A 16,879-nucleotide genomic window follows, 5' to 3' on the forward strand; every position below is an offset into this window, starting at 1 on the left:
ACCTAGACAGTGTACTCCAGACCACCTGTTGGGCAACTTCAACAGAACAATGGGCAGTGGAGAAGATCCTAATCATTGCAGGACACCAACTGCATTATTAATAAACAAGGAAAGGGGAAGCAGCAGTGGCAAGGAAAGTTATGGAGAGATTCCTGAGGGAATGCCTGGTTATTTTCCTAGAAGACAACTATTTACAGTGCACCCAGTGTAAATACATTTTGGAGGGTGACAGAGTTTTTATAGATAGATATAGGTGGGTGATATTTAATCAGAAAAAATAATTGTGGGATGAAATATGTGGTTTATGCAGGTATATGTCAGGTATGTTCCAAATTTTACATTGGGAAAACTAAGAATGGCTTTAGGACACGCATATACCAGCATATGTATGATATAAGGAAAGGCAATCTAAAAAATGCATTAGCCAAACACGTTAACATCTATCCAGGTCACCACTTCAAGTTTGCAGTCCTGGAACGGCTTGTAATGGATGAGAGAGGAGGCCCCATTAACTAAGTACTAGAATTCAAAGAATTATTATGGCAATTGAGAGTTAATGCCACCACCAGTCCATGATTTAATGACATGGTTTCTCTCACTAGCTTTTTAAAATTAAAAGCAGATTTTCTTTTTTAAAGGTGACAGCATTGTTATTACTGCCGCAACCTTGCAAATATTATAAGCATTATAATTACGCTGACAGTAAAAATTGCATTATATATTGTATTATTTTTGCATTTTCAACTGGCATTTTCCATATACATGGTTGATAAATTATTCTAGAATAGGTTTTTATGTGTGTTTATATATATATATACACTATTATGTTTCAACACATTTTATATTTTTTATGCAGTTTTTTAAGCATAAGGGAGTCTGTTTCTTTAAATCTACATATATTCATGAATTACATAGTAATTTGTTAAAGTGTTAATTGATTTTAATATAAATAAGATGTGTAGGAGTGATATTGTCATTCTGAGGAAGTCATATGTAATTTTGACGAAAGCGCTCAATAAATTTCAGATTTTCTGGCATCCAGCTCGTGTTTTTCATGGTTTAGTCAGATGGTAGATACTACTTAAAATTTGAAGATGGAGAGAGGCAATGTATTGTTAATGAGGCATGGTTATTAGCGGCTAGGATACTATGGTACATACTAACAGAACCTGGTTATAGGAGATTGGCAGTTAGTATACGAAGGAGATGGATAAATTGTGAAAGCCAAAAAGAAACTCAAAGGTATAATGGAGGTTAAGTTAGGGAAGTAATTGAGGAGGACTGGTAGAAAGTTTTGTTGTGAAGAATGGGAAAGTCATAAAGAAACTGAAATGTATAACAGGGATTAAGTTAGGGAAGTAGTTGAGGAGGAGTGGCAGTAAGCTTTATTGTGCAGCGTGAGACAGATGTTATAAAAGGATAGTGTGTGAGATGACCAAAGAAATGGGGTTAAATAGGTGAGGAGGAGTTGCATGACCACGTGTGGCTTAGGTGTTGTTTTAGTAAGGGTTTGAAGCCAGAAAGTTTCATGGTCTGTTTTAGGCATGTTAGGATGGTGTTCCACAGTTTAGATACAAATGAGAATATAGTGAGTCACCTGTTCAATTATCAGACTTTGTTGTGAAGGTCTCTACCTGAAGAATAGTGCCACAGTGTATCTTTTTTTGGCTGGACATTTTCCTGGTGCATGTATAAGATCATGTGTTGTAATAAGTTGTGCGTAAGTTAAATGGCTGTGCATTTCACATCAGTTTAGTTGTTTCAGGGAAGTATATGAGAGAAAACACTATACCGGGTACCACACAATAACGTCTTTATTTAAACAAAGTAAAAAAGAGAGGTGAGCGCTTTTGCAACCTTCGTTGCTTCATCAGACAAAGAATTAAGTGTTCAACTGCTTGTTTTATATCACTCTCAGTCAAAAAAAATGTTTTCCAATTAGTGACATCATACAACTTTTGAAAATTTAAAGGCATATATGACAAGAATATTGTAAAATACGCATATGAATATAAAATATATATACAAAAATGTAAAGTATGTTCATATTTATGCATATCTATTTTAAAACAGTTAAATAATCTCATTAAAAATGCATATATATAAAAAAATGCATATAAATAAAAATGTATAGTATATTCATATTTATGCATATCTAATTTAAAACAATTAAATAATCTCATAAAAATGCATATATAAAATATATATAAAAAGAATGCATAATACAAAATATATAATAAAAGAAATATATGTATATCTATATTTTTATTTTATGCAAAAAATTAATTGTGTTGAAGGCGTCTAGCTTTAAGAAATGGAACGAGTGATGTACAACCATTTAAGCCTGAATATCTATCAGCATTGAGCTTGATAATCCATCTTTGTTCTCGGCTCTCTGTGTACATTTATTATATATTTTGTATTATGCATTCTTTTTATATATATTTTATATATGCATTTTTATGAGATTATTTAATTGTTTTAAATTAGATATGCATAAATATGAATATACTATACATTTTTATTTATATGCATTTTTTTATATATATGCATTTTTAATGAGATTATTTAACTGTTTTAAAATAGATATGCATAAATATGAACATACTTTACATTTTTGTATATATATTTTATATTCATATGCGTATTTTACAATATTCTTGTCATATATGCCTTTAAATTTTCAAAAGTTGTATGATGTCACTAATTGGAAAACATTTTTTTGGACTGAGAGTGATATAAAACAAGCAGTTGAACAGTTAATTCTTTGTCTGATGAAGCAACGAAGGTTGCGAAAGCGCTCACCTCTCCTTTTTACTTTGTTTAAATAAAGACGTTATTGTGTGGTACCCGGTATAGTGTTTTCTCTCATATACTTCTCTTTTTATATACTGGGTTTTACCTGTATAGCAGTTTTGCTTTTCGTTCATTAGTTGTTTCAGGGATCAACAGTGATAAGTCCTATTCATAAGGTTGGCCATAAATCTGGAAAACTAGGGGAAAACTCTATGGAGCCATCTGGGAAGGCTGAATAAGTAGACCAAGGGAACAGAGATTTAGCAAACTACTGTACTTAGGTCACTATAATCCTTATCCAAATGCAAAGTGAATAACGCGTCCACCCTACTAAGCCTTGCTCAGCTTGCATCTTCAGTAAAATGTGCATTTTTTCTGGCCTTACAAAGATAGATAGACTTACAGAGTGGCCTACCAGAGCTGGTAAAGAAGATGAAATCAACAGTTGCATTCGTCAAACATGTAGGGAAAAGCTGAAGAGGAAAGTAAGATATAGAGTTTTGCTGGTGTGTTACATGCACTTAAAGGCAGACTGGTTTACTGTCTGTCACTTTCAGCCATCAAACAGATGTAAGGTAATGCAGCCATTTGCATTCTTATGCTCTGTATCTGAAACTGTTCTTCCTAGCTTGTTCCAGGTGCTGTTAGATATTATCATGGATCCAGGAAATGTGACAATAATCCAGATGGTGATTTCATTGGTAAAGTTATACAAGGGATGACAGAAAGGCAGAATGGGGAGAGGGAACTATGTGCCCTAAGAGATGATAAAACAGACAAGGTAGATTACCACCAAGGTTTCTCAGAAATCTGGTCAGCATTTTGGAAGATCAGCTGAGAAAGATGTTAACCAATCACTGACCAATGTATAAGTACATGAAGATGGAAAGATAGTCTTTTATACTTGTACAAGAGGAAGAGAAAGATAGAACAATAATAGTAATGAAAGTCTCTGATAACCACAGAGAACACTGAGGAAGAGGTGGGTTACTGTCTTATAGGCAACATTTTCTAGGTTAGATATCTGCTAGCATTCAGAGCCAGAAGAAACTGATAGACTTGATCCAGACTTATGACCATGCTAGAGAGGATATAGCAGAAGAATACTAGCAGAAGTGGTTTCCTTGGACATTTCCAAGGCCTTTGACTTAGTACCAAGTGAACTGTGTCTTGGAGAACAACTAATGACAGGACTATGACTGTGGAACTGCAGAACTGCATTTATGCATGGTGACTGTAGAATACAGAAAGACGTGTTGAGAGGTTTAATATGAGGTATAAGGAAAATAGCTAGTGTAGTATCAAAGGGATCATTCTTAGGTCCAGGAGTTTTCATGGTACTACCTTCAGACATAGCTTATTCAGTAACAACACAATAATAGATGCAGCAATAGAAGGATAAAATCATAGTCTAAAGAATTATTTGAAAGGTTGTCCATGTAATTAGAAAAAAATGCAGCTTATTTTTAATGCATATAAAAGTACAGTAGGACTAAGTGCAACAGCTCTGAGTGAATTATCAGCTGGAGATAGTGGAAGTGGAACAGATGCTCTTAGTTATGAAAATAATCTGTAGTTATTTAGTACAGCTGAAAGGACCAATGGCCTCAGAGCAGGGTGGGGGTGGAAACAGGAAAACAGAATGTTAGAATATAGTCTCAGAGGACCGAGTCCAGAAATAAAGATACAATGTTTCCATTCTGATATGGCAGTTTGTGAGCTGCATTTCCTTTGGTACAGTCCCTCAGCCCCCATTTACCTACTGTGTGAACTTGATCGAGTCGGTTAACCAAGTATTGCTTCCAGGTCGTTGCTGAAAAGGAATTCTATATCCAGGCCATTTCTTTAACTTTCTTTGGATGGGTGTGCAGAACCCTTGATCGTCTCTCACATTAGTGGGAGGTATGGCCCGCTCTACTCCCTACTACCCCCAAACCATCCACCAGAGTCACATATTTAATCCCACTGCTCTCTCTCCACTTTTTAGTGACATTACAAATATGCTTCAAGACAAAGTTATGTGTCAGAACCATTTCCACACATTTGTCCACCTTAAACCATCCATCACAATAGTATTACCTGCTTAAAACCATATTACTCAATTTCCAGTCTCACAGAGCATGCATCTAACCCCCCCCCATGCATGCATGCACTCACACATGCACACACACACAGACACGCACACACACACACACACACACACACACACACACACACACACACACACACACATACACACACACACACACACACACAATAAAGGAGAAGTAACCATCTCCTATTACTGCTAGGGGTCTGAATATCTTTTCCAGCCACCTCTCAGACAAGATTCGTCCATCCTGATTATTCCACCTACTGGAACATTTTAAACAGTAGACATTAATAGAGCAAGAGAATACTGGCTTATGTCCATCTGCTATTAGGTATGCCAGCAGAGCTAGTATTCTCCCACATCCAGCTGGTCTTACCTTACTGCTAAGCTGTGCATTCAGTGCACTGTTTCTGCTCTATCTAGCAATAGGTTACAGGTCATCAGTTGAGCAGTTGTTCCCTAAACTGCGATCCCTTGTCACACATGAGACATATACTGCATTTCAATATGCTTCTCTCTAAAACTAAGCAGCTCTGCAGAAACATAACAAACAGCAACCTTGTAATCAGTCTGATAAAAACAAACTAAAGAATAAAATATATTTAACATTAGATTTTGACTGCCTTCTAGATAATTCTCTAAATAAAATAGAACAAAACAAAAAAAAACTAGCTAACGTTCACCCATCAATCACTCATATCTCACTGGTATCCCACAAAAACCCTAAACATAATACACCACACAATGATTGTATACATACAACTAATCTCTCTACCACTCCTTCATACTTACATGCATGACTAACTATCAAACTTGCATCTTTCCAAAGAGGAAATCACCCATCACCACCCCCAACAGCACCCTCCTTTTTCATTTCATCACAAATACACTCACCAAATCTCTGCAACTTTGTTTAGTTACAAATATGAAAAGTCTAACCTGAAAATAATATACCACCTCCTTATAAACAAATCTAACTCTAAATATTTTTTCTATTTCTGTCAGTCACTTATCTGAAATTCAGCAGACATATTCATCCAAACCCAGGCCTTACTACTATGTCACAAATTGCAGCAATATCCTCCCCAGCATCATCCTCAAGCTCAACACCTATGGCTACAAAGGAATCTGACATAATACTACTTGACATTAATCTCAGAAGCATTTGCAATACACTCCAAGAATTCAAAGCATGCCTAGCATTATACAGCCCTGATATAACTGTAGTCACAGAAACCTGGCTAAAACATCATATAAAAGACAATGAAATACTACCTCCAGGTTATAACATTTTTAAACTTAAAAGAACAAACAAACGAGGTGGAGGAGCAGCAACTGTACACAGATCTCCCTAGTACTTAAGCTTTACCCACACCAAACAATGCAGAATACCCCATAGCACATCTCACACTTTACAGAAAAGCCATCTGCATCTCTGGGCTTAACATCCACCAGGATAAATTAGTAACACAGCAAAACAACTTCCACACTTGCTGTATAGAAATATACCCCATAAAACCATTATAATGGCTGACATTAACATAAACTGTGACTCTAAAGACACAACCTCCCCATCAATTAATCTAAATGGCTTCTCACAAATGAGAGAGGATATAACCAGGATACATAAACACACAGACATAGAATCCATCTTAGACTGGATTCTTACAAATAAACAAAACATAAGTTTCTCTGGCTGCCTTTCTGACAGTATCAGTGAACATCTACCAACTTATGCTGTCAGAAACCATCCCGACATATGCAAACAGGTAGCCTACAAACAGGGGCGAAATATAAAATACTTTAATTCAACCAATTTCATCTCCAAAATCAAGCTTTACAACTGAAATATCCTAAAGACTATGCTACTAGATGATAATGTAACCCATTTCAATAATTTCCAAAACATCCTCAACAGCCAAGCACCACTCAGATCTTTGAGTGTCAGGTCAAACCCTGCAGCCTGCTTAACAAAAGGCAAATTCTTCTTCATAGACAAAGCATGGAAAATATGATCCAAAACCAAAACCCCATCCAACTACCAAAACATTAGATACTTGAGAACACTTGCAAAAAAGTTAATAAACAAGGATAAAAAATTATGCTCAACCAACGGCACACCAAAACAATTGCAAGCTAGTTTGGTCCTCCATAAACAAACTATTGCAGACTAGCCAAACAACGACTCCAATTCCAGCACCCAGTAACAACCTAGACAATATAGCCACCCAATTCAGCTCCCACTCTATAAATTAATTTCTCCCTATTACTAAGCAAACTTTCCTGCCATCCCCTCTTTATCTTGCCCTCATCTAACAACAATATTATATCCTCTTTCCAACCAATACCATAGAAAATACCTACAAAGACTCAGACAACCTTAGCAAAAGACAACCTACTAACAGGGTACCTAAAACTTGCTTCTGAAGCTCTGGCCTTCCCTGTTTCTAAACTAATTAACCGAACCATAAAAGAAAACAATGTCTCAGCTATCAGGATGAAATCTTTCATAACCCATTCTTCAAAAATGGAAATTCAACTGATATATCCAAATACAGACCCATAGCTATACTACCACCACTATCAAAAATTTTAGAAAAATGTATCCACTCTCAGCTCCTCAAATATTTTAACTAAAATAACCATCTCTCCTTGACCCACCATGGCTTCCACCCTAGTCATTGCACAATTACTGCTCTTATTTGCTTTACCAATGCTATCAACCACAGTAGAAATAATGGCAACCTATTGTTACTCTTCTTGGATACGTCAAAGGCCTTTGACACAGTTTCCCATAAAAAGATTTGTCAGTGAACTCTCCTCCCTAGGTCTAAATAAATCATCTTTCACCTTGTTTCATAGCAATTTCACAAATAGACAACAATCAGCAAAATAGAAACAAGAGTTATCATCATTCCTTCCTGTCACAGATGGAGTCCCACAAAAATCAATACTAGATCCACTTCAATTTAATATATTTGTAAGCAAACTCCATACCATCACAAAAAAGCAAATATAGTTCAGTTTGCAGATCATAAAACCCTCAGTTGCTCTGCCCCAACACTACAGATCCTCTAGAAAATCACACAAGAGTCTTTCTCATCTGTCACATTCTGACTATGCACTGCAGACCTACTCCTAAATGCAAAAAAAAAAAAAACACTAAACTAATGTTCTTTTTACCAAAAGCAGTTTAATACGCAAAAACATAATGTCCATATCATCTCATCTGACAATGCAAAAATTGAAACTGTGACAAAAGCCAAATTACTTGGAGCACTCCTAGATGATAAACTAAGATAAGACCAAAATAGTCTCCAAACTATCCAAAATACACATAAAAACTAGAATAGCTATACAGAGAAAGTCAATATCTTACGTATCCACAAGAAAATCCATAGCAGTAACCTACCTACTTTTGTTAAAAATGAATGCATCACCTATCCTCACTAATCTCACCAATACCCACAACTCCAAACTCGGTGCACGCTACAATAAAGTAGCAAGATTTGTCACATAGTCATCTCATAAAATCCACCACTGCATGGCCCTAAAGGATCTAAATTGTCTAGAACTCCAAATCAGCTAACCTACTCTCAAGTCACAATTACCCACACACTTATCTACGAGCCAGACAGTTGCCCCTCTCTAAAACGCATATTACTACCACACAGCAACAACAGAACACTAACCTCTAATGACAAATCTCTCCTAGCTATAACTAACGCAAAAAAACTGTGGGAAACTGACTCTATTCTAACTTTCTCTCAAAACTGTGGAACTCCATCCCATAAGAGTTGAAGTTTCCAGAAAACAACAAATACTTTGAAAGTCTGCTAAAACAGCATCTGCTAGGCATCTGGTTCAGTTCTTGCTCTACACCCAGGAAAATACAAGCTGCAATACTTCTGACAAAAAATAGCTGGTCTGTACAAAATTCCCATATGGTGAGTATTACACTCTCCTATCTATTACTGTAAACATTTAACTGATTATGTTTCTCACCTACTCTCTTCTACTTAATTGTTGTTTCTCCCTCATTGCACCACTACTTACTAATTTCAAACCAATTGCAAGTCTGTGTCTCCATTGGTTTTTCTTTGTATTTCTGTTCGTCTCCCTTTGTTTTTCTTTGTATTTCTGTCTGCTACAACTTTATAAAAATGCACAGCTAATTTCTTATTGTCGCCTGTCTTCCTATAGTAACAAATTATATGATACAATGTTTGCATTAATCATCTGTTACACCAAATTGTGTACACAAATATGTATATGTAACCAAGGTGAAAATATTGTATATTATGTGGAAAATGAAAATATACTGTATATTGCCTATGCATATGAATAACAGAGCTTTTCTCCCCATACCTGAAAAATGGCATCTATCACAGTAGGATTTCCATTTCAACAAAGATAAATAAATTATTATTAATGGCCTCTGGTCAGGACACTTTTGGGATACTGTTTTCAGTTCCAGAAGGCAGTTACAATGATTCCAATGGAAAGCAAACAGAGGGGTGGTAGGAACTGAAGGAAAAATTTGAAATGAAAATACAGGAGGTTATAATGACTAGAAGCCAGAATAGAATGAAGCCAATAATATATGTGCACAGTATCTATCATGAAGGTGTGATGAAGTGTACTGAACTCAATGGAAGAGAGGGAAGGACGGGTATCATGTAGCAGTGCTCCCTGGATCAGTGGAAGTATTTCTGCACTGTGAAAATTCGGGACATCTGTAATGAACCATTCAAATGACTGGTGAGGATGGAGTATAAAGGGACATTCTAGAGGACGTAAGACAGGTGAAGAGAGTAGAAGTTGGAAGAGAGAGAGATTAAGGAGAAGTTTAGAAAGCTATATGTACATAAAACACAGATTCTGTACAACTATTTTCTGTTTCTTGTTCCAAGCAACAGTAATGTGGTATAGAAATGGCCACTATTTTAGATGGTTGCTTTATACAGTTTTTACTTTAATGGAACAGTTTATATAATTACTATGGCAGAGGAATAGCTGTCATCTTGGGAGGAGGTCCTGTTGATACCATAATAAAAATTAATAACTACTTTTGCCAATTTATTATTAACCTGCACACATAACTAATGCTGGTGATAATGCTTGTGGCTGGAATGGGTAGTATTCTACATGCACGGGTGCAGCTCAATCATTGTTAGGACAGTCTTACAGACTGAGCTCTGAAAAGAATGTTTCTACAACTCCATCATTCAGTAATTTCATATAATGTTCCTAAGCTTTTATGGAAGGCCTTCTTTTCATCCTGTTTCATGGAATCTTACCTGAAGTGCCATCAGTGGCCCATAGTTAGCTTGTTATATATTGTAGTGTAACCCTTTCTGAACTTCCTCCTATAGTTCGTCATACTAGGCAATGGCTAGTCTGCATTCTTTTTTATATTGAGATACTTTCTCATGATGTTGTGAAAATTTTTTCTGAAGTTACAGGAATTCCAGCTGTCAGTTTCAGTATGAGTAGATTGCATTTTCTTCCTTCTAAACCACCCCCCCCCCCAACACAGACACAATTGTTCATCCCAAAAATCTGGATAGAGCCGACATGTTTTGCTGATTTTTTTTTCTTAATACATTTAAGATTTTAATATTGTAGTCTCTCCTGATGTATTGCACCATACCTCTCAATCTGCATATGTCAAAAAATCTGTACAGAGACTGTTTGAAAGTAGGTACATTTGACCAAAATCTGGATAATTATTTAGCATGAAATGTACATACCCAACAGCATAACTTTTAACCATTTCCAGTACAATGTTGTGATACCAATGCATGGAAAATCTATCTTAAAAACAAGCTGCCACACTGAAATCTCTGGGAACAAAACCTACTTTGAAATTTACAGCCAACCACCTGTTCCACTATTCCCATTGAAATCATAAATGCAAGGCACAATACTAGCAGTATGTTATTTATTGGCAAAGGTGCCAACAACATGCCCAAACAATCCCATCTCAAGTAGTCTGACAATGTAACATTTACTTCAAAGATATAAGTGAAGCTTGTTGTATACCAATACAGACAGGTATCGTCAACCAGCTCTCACTTCACATTTGGCTGACTGTAGCTATCCACAGAGCACTTGAGACATTGCCTGTGGCAGATCAGGCATGGTTATATCCCCATTGCATAAACTATAAGAGAGGGGAGTTGCACCAAATTGCCACTTTATACAGCCACCCTAACAATTTATGAACTGAAGCAGACAAGTAGTGAGGAAATGAATACATAACCTACAGTGCTTTTGTTTCACTTTATTGACCTAACTTCATGCATGGGCTTTCTCTGCTACTTCTCAAAGCTTTCACCTTTTTTGGGGGTTCGTGGATATATTCTACTTGCACAAAATAAATAAATAAACTAGTGACTGCTGCTTAGGAAATTGTGTCTGCTAGGGACCAGATTGAAAATTTCGGACAGGTTGTCAAATGAATCAAAATCCTTCTGCACTGCTAAGAGCAGTAAGATTTATTCATTTTATTAACATGCTTACCAGGGTAAAGCACTGATCAGGACTGGCCACTTTCTGGATCAGCCTACAAAGCATGTAACATACAAGCAGCAAGTGTCCTACAACAGCGATCTGCACATATGCTCATGAAGCTGCTGTCTTTCAGGACAGGATTTTCTTTGGTGCACCCCAGGGTGCATCTAACAATACTTGAAAAGGTAGTGTGCATGTCTATTTTAGCATGGCAGTCTTGGGTAATCAGCAGATCTTGCCTCAAACCCTCTGTAATTGTTAGGCTTTTGCTTTACCTTTTCCAGAGTGGCATAGTAACACCCAAGATGGAATAACAAAAAAAGTGATCTGAGATAACAAACCACATTAAATTTTACCTTTTTCCTTTGCATTCCCCAATGGTATTTGCTAGAAAAAAATAAAAGATAACAGTTGGCACATCCTGGAAGAAGTTAGTTGGCATGCATCTGTTAATGTTATTATTAGAGTTTTCTTTCCTTTCAAAGAACAAATATGTGTGTACATTTGCTTATAAACATATCAACATTTCCAATAAAATTACACAAAGTGTAGCACGTTATCTAAATATTTTGCTTAAATGTTGTAGGTTATCTGGTGATAGCCTTCTCCGACACATGCTTGTTGTCCAAATCTTCACATGGCTTTGAATAAGAAAGTATAAATGAAATGCTTCAAACTTAAACACTGAAAGTACTGATTCATGCCAGCACAGCAGAGGAATAACATATGGCAGAAGGCCCTGTCTAAGCAAACATTTGATGGCATTTTTGTTACAACATTCCCCAGTGGAGATTGGACAAATCACGTTATAAATATCAGTCCAAATAAATGTTTATATCTCCAGAGTCATAAGTTATCCTAAAGAAGTGTAAATGTCAACTTATTCAGCATAAAAGTAATCTTTACAGCGGTCACGTTTATTTGATTCCAGGAATGAAACTAGATTTTATGCCACAAAATGCAGTGAATACTAATTTTGTGTTCTGTAAACAACTTATAATACCTCAGTAACCGCTCAGACTACATAATACTGTCAGCATCATTTTGTTCATCTGGCTGTGGGCTTTCATAGCAGGCTAAACATTTCTGTTCAGATATTTACAGACATACAAAATTATGAGAGTATAAATGAACAGTATATATTGACAAAATGTAATATCTCTTTTGCAGCAGTAGACAGAGGATATTTATCAGTGCAAATCTGTTACCTATCATATAAGCCTTAAGATGAACATTTTCAAAAACCTTTGTACAACATGGTGTTGGAATTAATATAAATATTAACTGGCACTTTTGATACCTGGAGGTGTTACTAGAGGTGTTACTGGCATGATAGTAGAGATACACTTAGAGGTGTCACTAGGGATCAGTAATGTATAAATGCATAGACTATTTATTTTGTATGAATATTTATACCTGATAAAGTAAATGCTTAAATTCCTCACTGTTGCAGTAGCCCTTAGACTACATGAGTTGTTTCTTGACCCAAAGTGTTCTGGTTACCCCTACCCCACAAACCTTCACTGTGACTGATGATTCCTGACCCCAAGATGGAAATCAGCAGTCAGAGTGAAGCTTTCTTCCAGGACTTTATCAACCATACAATGCAATAAGATCCTAACAATCCTGAAACAACCAACTTATAATAAAAATAAAACATATAAAGAAAAAACAAACCCAACCGCAACTATATACGAACATAGGAGGATGGTGGGTGGGAGCAGCTACTGCAGCATTTGAGGATTTCTAACATCTACTGTTATAGGTAAGTAAAACTTACACCTCTACTATGTTCATCATTCCCACTTCTGCAGGAGGCTTTAGGATATATGGACTGAATACTGAAACCTATCCATCCTGGGTGGAGACGGAAGGACATGGATCCCGGAGCCCCTGGAGAATGCCCCTAGTAAAGTTGGACTTGGACCTAGAAAAGGAAAACAGTTTGTAATGTTTTGTGAAATTAGGTACATAGGAGCATGTACCTGCCTTTAGAATGCTTCTAGAGACCACCTGTTTCTAACGTCATTAAAGAAGACAAGGCACTAGTAGAATGTGTCTTTACTGCCAGGAATGGATTTGCCATTGTGGGATAACAAAAACCAGAAGCTGAGGAGAACCACTTGGTAATTGCCTGTTTTGACATATGGTGTCCCTTTTCTTCTCCTTGATAAGAAATAAATAGTTAACCAGCTTTTCTAAAGGACTTACATCTGTCAAGATAGTATATGAGCTGACTATGCACACCCAATCTATGCAGAATCCTTTCTCCCTGGCTTTTAGCTTCTGGGAAAAAATTGGAAGATTGATGGCATGATTCAAAGTAAACTTTAAAACCACTTTGGGCATGACTGAGAGGTTTGTTACTAGAGAGATCCTATCTCTGTGGAAAATCAGACAGTTCTCACCTACCATGAGTGCTTGCAACTCAGGCACCCTCCTTACTTATCCAAGAGCTTTAATTTGTACAGCTTTCCAAGTCAAGAGCCTTGTAACAGCTTGATATATAGGTTTAGAGAGTGACACAGTCAATTTCTTCAGCATGTAGTTGAGATCCCAAGGAGAAGCAACCTGTTTATGAGGAAGTCTCAGGTGTACAGCTCTATTCAACAACTGTTTTACCAGAAACACTGAAGAAACCTTCGACCTGCTAGTTCTCGTCTCTCCTGCACATTTACTAGCTTATTAGTTTAGCACTTTACCAGACTTCTTGTAGCAATTATTCTAGCACACAAAAGTGCTACCAGCACTAAACTTTCTACAAGGAAGCAGCTCCAGTACTTATTATTAATGCCCACCCCTCCAGGCATGTTTAAAGGTCAGTTCCCTGTTCTTTCTCCTATTAATCTGGTGAACCTGAGCATCATGAGGCAATGTAGCAACTGCCTCATGTACACTGACAACCCTCTCCTCGTATCTCCCAATACTCAGATTTGCGAGAGATACACTTATATATCCAAACTGGAAGCCACACACTCTCCAGCTAAGACCGAAATAGCTGGTCAAGAGGAGAAGGTCAACACTTGCACCACACCACATGGAACACACAGCCCTCCAGAACACACACCAGCACTGCCTTCACATAAAAACACAAACCACACACCCACCTTCGCAGAGGCTTTCAATAAAAATCTACCGAAACAGCAGAAACCTCCAAGGCAGAAATGTACTCGTCCACCACAACACAATACTAATCATGAGACACATAACTCTCATAAACAGTGTGCCACTCAACCAAAGCCCCTAAGGTAAGACGGCATAGGTGACTCGATAGTGAGGCACACTGATGTCCCACTCATTAGAATGAATAAGGAGAGAGTAACAATCAGCTGCCTGTCAGGCACCAGGATCTATCACGTAATGCACTCACTCAGGTCCCTCAACAAGAGGTACAAATATGACTCTGTCATTGTACGTGTGGGTGTGAATGGTCTAAGACATACCTTCCTGGACTACATGAAGAGAGACATGGAGGAGATCTCAGATTATGTAGCCCAGGTGGGTATGACCCTAGCCCTGAGCAGCATCCTACCATCACTCAGAATGATACCACAGTACAAGCAGAAAATGATTGATTCCAACAACTGGCTACTTTTCTGGTGTCATTCTAAGAGGATCCAGTATCTGTCTGCCTGTGATGACATGACTGACAGACCTTGATGCGTTGCCAGAGATGGCCTGCATCTGTCACCCCTGGGCTTCTGGATATTGGCCAAGGATCTTGGCACCGGTATAGTGCTTTTTTTAGGCGGTGCTCCAAAGACCAAATTACCACTGTAACAGCTACAAAACAAATGCAATCTGAGGGTCATGCTGCTCAACGTTAGAAGTCTAAATCTCAAAAATGCACTCGCTTAAAGCACTCCTTAAAATGCAGAGGATCGACATTTGTGCCATAACTGAGACATGGTTCAAGGCAGCACTACCAGGCTTTAGCTCATTCCACACCTTTCAGCCCCAGAACCTGGACCTATGCTCCAAAGGTGGTGGTGTTTCCATATCCATAAAGGATGCACACACCTCCAGACTGGTACCCCAACATAACTCATCTGAGATACATCAGGTGCAGCTAACATTGGGTAAGACAGCAATTCAGGTTGTAGCCTGCTATAGGTCCCCAACCATGTCCCAAGACTCTCACTCCATGTTCCTAAGCACCCTAGAGAATATTAGGGTCCAACCTAACACTCGTATACTGGGCAACTTCAATTACCCCTCCATTAAGTGGGAAAACTACTCATGCACCAGTACACTTACCCGTTTCCTGGAATTCATTAATTCCAATGCCCTGGACAAGCTCATTCTTACCCCCCACTAGAGGTAGCAACATCCATTACCTGGTCATTACTAACATGGGCGACCGTTGCTCTACACCAATAGTAAACTCCTCCCTGGTTAGATCCAACCATAAACTAATCACCTTGGAAATCCACACACCCCACTGCAAAGGTAACCACCATGAAAAACTTCTCCAAAGCTAACTTTTGGGTCCTAAAAACAGAGGTTGCTAACTTCATGGCACCCATGCAAACAGAGAATAGTTGCATGACCACCAAATCATACACCAATGCATTGAATGAACACGTACACAAATGCATGCATCTCGCCATACTCAATAGAACCAAGAGGCTCTCCTCCAAAAAAGGAAGCCAATTTGATGGTCCTGTCCCATAAACAAATTGTACAACAGAAGGAGGAAACTGATGCAGAATAAGGTGAAGTCCCAAGACTGGAAAAACTCCCTTATCAGCCTCAACAAAAAGTTGAGATCCATCATCAAATCCTCTAAAGCTAGCTATGAAAACAGAATTGCAGCAGATAGTAAAGACAAGCACAAGGCCTTCTATAATTATGTAAAGAATCTCCACGGCAATACCCAGATTTGCTCTGAGCTACTGCACAATGGTACCTCCTATACTGAGCCAACAGATATTGCCAATATACAGGCCAACTGATTCAGTGTCAACTTTACCCTCCTCCAATGAACCAGTCACAATACCAGTAGATTGTCAGACACCCTGTATTACTGCTGCACAAGTTAAAACAGCACTGTCCAAGGCCAAGAATACAGCTTCTGTGAGACCTGCCAATATCCCTGTCTGTGTTCTACATGAAGTACAGAGTGAATTGGCACCTCACATGTGTGCCCTGTTCAATCACAGAAAAACCTCAGGCTTTGTCTCTACCAAATGGTGCACTGCTACAGTCATCCCTCTCCACAAAGGAGGAGCGGCTACAGACCCTGGGAACTACCACCCCATTAGCCTGATGAGTCTGATATGCAAAGCTATGGAATGCATCATCATGGACATAATAAACATGGATATAGGGAATCTCCAAACTCTGGATTGCAGACAGTTTGGTTTTGTGAAGGGTAGATCATGCCTGCTCAACTTGGTCAACTTCTTTGAGTCAGTCACCAGAGCTGTGGATGAAGGCAAGGTGGTTCATACAGCCTACCTTGATCTGGCCAAG

The sequence above is a fragment of the Protopterus annectens genome, chromosome 15.part0 (assembly GCF_019279795.1).
Source record: "Protopterus annectens isolate FY-2018-M chromosome 15.part0, PAN1.0, whole genome shotgun sequence".
Classification (NCBI taxonomy): domain Eukaryota; kingdom Metazoa; phylum Chordata; order Ceratodontiformes; family Protopteridae; genus Protopterus; species Protopterus annectens.